Source organism: Carcharhinus amblyrhynchos, chromosome 6, assembly GCF_965287045.1.
Source record: "Carcharhinus amblyrhynchos chromosome 6, sCarAmb.v2.hapA, whole genome shotgun sequence".
NCBI lineage: Eukaryota > Metazoa > Chordata > Chondrichthyes > Carcharhiniformes > Carcharhinidae > Carcharhinus > Carcharhinus amblyrhynchos.
This window is the reverse complement of record NC_137329.1, coordinates 117,798,125-117,804,124: the sequence shown is the minus strand read 5'-3', so window position 1 is coordinate 117,804,124 and position 6,000 is coordinate 117,798,125.

Genomic DNA, 6,000 nt, shown 5'->3' with positions numbered 1-6,000 from the left:
CCACTGCATTTAGTCTTAAAATGGGAGAATTCCACCCATTAATTTGAAAATGGAATGTAGTTGGAAATATTTTTTGTATCAATGCAAAGTAATTTTTGCTTCAAGATCTGTTGCATAACTATCCAGAAAGTTGCTGAATCAATTACACTTTTTGAAAATGACATTTCTCAAGCAACATGAGACCATCTCAAAGAGGGTAGCTTCAGGCAATATTGATTGTACTAAAACTGCAACATTCAAAGACCTTGAGTAATTGTTTGGGCCATCTGTTGTTACGGAAAAGGTAAGCATTCTTTCATTTCAGCACTCATGTGCAGACCTCTACATCTCTGTTCTTGCTTAGATGCAGGGTTCCACTTCTCCAGAAAAGCAGTAGTATGAATTAGACATGTTTGTCTCTACGTCACTCTCCAGAGGAGGCAGTGGAATTATCACTGGACTAACAATCCACATACACAGGGTTGTGTTTTGGGGACCTGGATTCAGATCCCAACATGGCAGATGGTGAAATTTTAATTCAATAAAAAAAATCTGGAATTAAAAAAAGTCTAATGAAGACCATAAAACCATTGTTGATTGCTGTAAAAATCCATCTGGATCACTAATGGCCTTTAGGGAAGGAAATCTGCTGTTCTAATCCAGTCTGGCCATGTGGTTGATTCTCAAATGCCCTCTGAGATGGAGGGTAGTTAGGAATGAATTAAAAAAACTGAGGTACCCAAAATAAAAAACTATTTGAATTTTAAAAATTTTAGTAGGTGGAGCTCTGAAGCATTAATTGACGTTTTAATATTAAATTATAACCAATGGTATCAGTTTCTTTGAGTACTAAATAACTGAAATTTTATTTGTAAATCCACACATTTTTGACTGGTCCACAATGTATTGAAACAACCTATATTTATATAGATCCACTAATGTCATAACACACCCCAAAGTGCTTCAAAACAGCATTGTGAGATTAAACATTACGTTGAGCCACAAGTGACTGAAATCTTGGTCGAAGAGATAATTTTAAGGAGTGTTTTAAAGGAGGCAAGTGAGGTAGAGAGGCAGGGAGGTACAGGAAAGGTATCCACGGCTGAGGGCCTAGGGAACCCAAAAATGCAGCCATCAATGGAGGAATGATTAAAATTGGGATTGTTCAAGAGACCAGAATTTGAGGATTGCAGATATCTGAGAAGACCATATGGCTGGAAGAAATTGCAGAGACAGGGAATGGCAAACTATTGTGGAATCTGAAATAAGAACATAAGAACATAAGAAATAGGAGCAGGAGTAGGCCATCCAGCCCTTCGAGCCTGCCCCGCCATTCAATAAGATCATGGCTGATCTGTCGCTGCTCAGTTCCACTTTCCCGCCCTCTCCCCATAACCCTTAATCCCCTCTCCTATCAAAAACCCATCAACCCGCGTCTTAAAAATATTTAGCGAGGCAGCCTCCACCACTTCAACGGGCAGAGAATTCCAGAGATTCACCACCCTTTGAGTGAAGAAGTTCCTCCTCAACTCCGTTCTAAACCGCCCCCCTTTTATCTTGAGGCTGTGCCCCCTAGTCCTATTGTCTTTTTTGAGCGGGAAGAGTCTTTCCACCTCTATCCTATCCATCCCATTCATCATCTTATACGTCTCAATGAGATCTCCTCTCATTCTTCTAAACTCTAACGAGTACAAGCCCAGTTTATTCAGCCTCTCCTCATAGCATGATTTTAAAAGATGATTTTAAAATCAAGACATTGTTTGACCAAGACCTAATGTAGGTTAGTGAGCGCAGAAGTGAGAAGGAAAACAGGACTTAGACGCAAGTTAAGAAATGGTAACAGCATTTTATACGATCTCAAATTTCCCAAAGATTGAATGTGAGAGATCAGCCAGGAATAAGAACACAAGAAATAGGAGCAGGAGTAGGCCATCTAGCCCTTCGAGCCTGCCCCACCATTCAATAATATCATGGCTGATCTGAAGTGGATCAGTTCCACTTTCCCGCTCTCTCCCCATAACCCTTAATTCCCTTGTCAATGAAAAACCTATCTACCTGTGACTTAAATATATTCAGTGAGGTAGCCTCCACCACTTCAACATGCAGAGAATTCCAGAGATTCACCACCCTTTTGAGTGAAGAAGTTCCTCCTCAACTCCAATCTAAACTGCCCCCCCCCCCCCCCCCCCAAACTTATCTTGAGGCTGTGCCTTCTAGTCCTGCTATCCTTTCTAAGCAGGAAGAATCTCTCTACCTCTACCCTATCCATCCCCTTCATTATAAGTCTCTATAAGATCCCCCCTCATCCTTCTAAACTCCAACAAGTACAGACCCAGTCTATTTAGTCTCTCTTCATAGTCCAACCCCCTCATCTCCGGTATCAGCCTAGTGAACCTCCTCTGCATTCCCTCCAAGGCCAATATATCCTTCCACAAGTGCAGCGACCAAAACTGCACACACTACTCCAGCTGCAGCTTCACCAGTACCCTGTACAGTTGCAGCACGACCTCCCTACTTTTATATTCTAACCCCCTTGCTATAAAGGCCAACATTCCATTTGCCTTCTTGATCACCTGCTGCACTTACAGAATGGGTTTTTGCGACTCATGCACAAGGACAGGCTCGAAGGGCTAGATGGCCTACTCCTGCTCCTATTTCTTATGGACCCCCAGGTCCTTCTGCACCATAGCATGCTGCAGCTTTTTGCCTTTTAAATAATAATCCAATTCATTGGAATAGTCAAGTATAAAAGCAGGACATAGGAGAGGGGGATGCAGATGGTGTTAATCACATGCTCAGCAGCCAAAGCAGCCAGGCATGCAGACCATCCCAACAGGCTATTTGGCCAATGGTTTGTCTGTTCTTAATAGCTGCAATCAACAGTGCACTTGGATGTGGCAAATTCCTCAGTCTTTATCTCTTTATGTTGTCAGACTCATTGCTGTTTTCTTCCCTGGCTGGAATTTGGAGGTGGAGTGCAAGGCAAATGCCTCTACATTTACTTTATCTCCCTTGAAGGCCCAAATCCTGAAATCCTCTCCAGTCCAGACTTGACCTCATCTACGATGCTATCCATAGCCCAGGGCCCTTCCACTCCAGTTTATTCTCAAAATCAGAAGGGGAAAGGTCATGGACACATGCATCATTATCAAGGGGCTAGGGCAATTAGGGATGGGCAACAAATGCTGGCCCAGCCAGCATTACCCACATCCTGTAAAACAATTTAAATACAAACTGATTATATTTATCTATTGGACTTCTAAAACTGACAGATGTGCAAACAGGCTAAAATGGGATGCTCCAATTCCTGAGTTACTATACATTCTAAGTCAAGCATTTTAATTTATTGGCCCCTTTAATTGGTTTTCACTGACTCTAGACCTGGGCTCAGTACAGGAGCAAATCTCAGACTATCACTAGCAGACTAGCAATTGGTAAATTGGGATTTTTTTCTTTAAACCAGTGGTAACAAAAACTGTGATATCAGACATAAATCAGGTGCAACTCCCTCTTCCTCCAATCATTGCTCCAGATTTTGTGTCTTTCGTCGTTTTCTCAGTTGGGTTTGGTACTCCACTTGCGTCCATCTCCGTAGCTGCCTTCACTCTGTTACTGAAAGTGTTACATTTCTCAACTGTGTGGTTAATGAGATGTATTTAATGGTATTAGGTGGGGCAGGGCAATGGAAAAGCTAAACCTTAAACCAAATTCAAACTTGGGATTGACAGGCAGAACCAGAGTGACTGGTGGCACTTGGTGACATAACTGCCAGAAGAGCTTCACAGGAACTGGATAACAGTGTACCCAGTGAACCATCTGAATCCATCAGGACATCTGACAATACTCAAGCCCAATGTCACCAATGTTTTAGTTTTTGTGAAAAAGAATAATGAATAAGAAACAATTACAAGTCTATGAAAGGATGATATGCTGGAAAGATGAAATTAAGCCATAAGGTCAAAAATACTAGCATAAGCTGAGTAGTTAGAAATTGATGGAAATGAATTACAACTACCCCAAGTATTAACTCAGATTAAATCAGTATAAGGGTATAGAAGGCACATACTTTTAAAAATACATCCAAGAGAAACTTTTTAGCCAGTTATGTACAGAGACCAACAACAAAGTACAGTTCTGGATTTAGTCCTAGGAATGAAGGTGGACAGGTAGAAGGTGCATCAGTGGGAGAGTATTTTTAGTGACCATAGTTCAGTTAAATTTAACATTTGTGAAAAGGGTAAAGAAAAAAAAGTTCTCAATTGGGGAAAGGCCAAGTTTATTAAGCTAAGATGTTTTAACTTAGTCTTCTAATCGCTGTTTCCAGACAAGTGTTAGGGCAGTGGGAGGCATTCAAGTAATGAGGGTTCAGAACAGGTAGGACTCCCAAATCCAGGGTGCTCTTGACATCAAGGAGAATATGGAGTGGGATAAGACAAAAAAAGTTCATGTTAGATATTCAGGGTAAATATTGCAAAAAGCCTACATGAGTAGTGTAGAAGTAAAATTAAAAGGAAATTAATAAAGTGAAGACAGCATGAAAAAGTACTGGCAAATCAAGAATAATTCAAAGACAAAAACACAAATAGGAGCACGTATAAACCATCCAGCCCTTTGAGCCTTCTCCACCGTTCAATGTGCTCATTGCTAACCCTCTACAGTTTAGGAAAGTATCTACTTCCTTCTTAAATATATTGTGACTTGGCTTCCACAGCCTTGTATGGTAGAGAATTCCACAGGTTCACTACCCTGAATGAAAATGCCTCATCTGTCTTAAATGGCCTACCCCGTATCCTGGATCTGTGACCCTTTGTTCCAGACATCTCCCTCCCTCCCCCAGAGCAAACATCCCATTATGAACCATATTGATATTAAGATGAGAGAGTATCCCAAAATCCAACTTGGAATACTGGTTCAAGTGGTGTTTTTTGGTATTGAGGAACAATGTACAACCCATTGAAGAAACAGTCCAGTTGTTTTGTGAATAATTGAATATTCATCATCTTTAAATAACAAAAATACACAGCTATAATACTCTACATCACTTCAGGACATTGACTTAATTTTACATGAAAACATATCTTGGTCCCCAAAATTACCTACATTTTCCTGAACTTTGAGACACCTCTTTTCCATTGCCACAACCAGCTGCAGGTAACTTCAAAAGAGCTAAATGCTTTTCACTTGTTCCCATGTGTAAACATTGCAGAACAATGGGGGTACTTGTGGTGCATTCAAGTGTAAAGGGAGAGGTAAATAAACACAGCCAACTGGAGACTGACTAGAAAGCCATTAGGCTGTCAGCCTATTTCAAATAAGTGCACTGTGGAATTGAACAAAATCAAAGGTCTCCTCTTTAAAAGTGACATCTTTGTCAGAGGACCTCAGAGAAGCCTGTTGACATCTACAGCTTCTGAAAGTGAAACCTGACTGCAGAATAAAGTGCTGCTGTGTTTTGAAAGCCTGCCAGGTGACCAGGGGGCATGGAGATTAAAGTGACTAGGCCACTACCAAGTTCTCACAGGTGACAGGTAAGAATGAAGATGTTGAACAGAGAATTGCCTAAAATCATTTTCAGAAAGAAATCTCAACACCAGGTGAGTCACCTGATGAAAGGGCAAAGCCCCAAAAGCTAGTGGTGTTTGCTACCCAATAAACCTGTTGAACTTTAACGTGGTGTTGAAAGACTTCTGTTTACCCCAGTCCAACACCAGCATCTCCACATCATAAAATCATTATGCCAGAGGTGAGGTCTGTCAGCACTAGAAGGGGTAATCCAGCCACAGGACACCACCCCAGGGGGCAGCAGCAAGATCAACCCCTACCCCCTGCAGCTGATGGGCAAAAAGCTTCTGCATCTACCTCCTTGATCCACTCAGTGTCCAACATGCCAGGTCTACGATGGTTATTACCAGCACCAAAGCCAGCCTGATGTTTTCCACTGCAGAGGGAGGCCACTGAATGGTATTACAATTAGCAGGTTTGCTTAATTCTCAGGGTACAATTTAGCAAGCTTCAGGATGT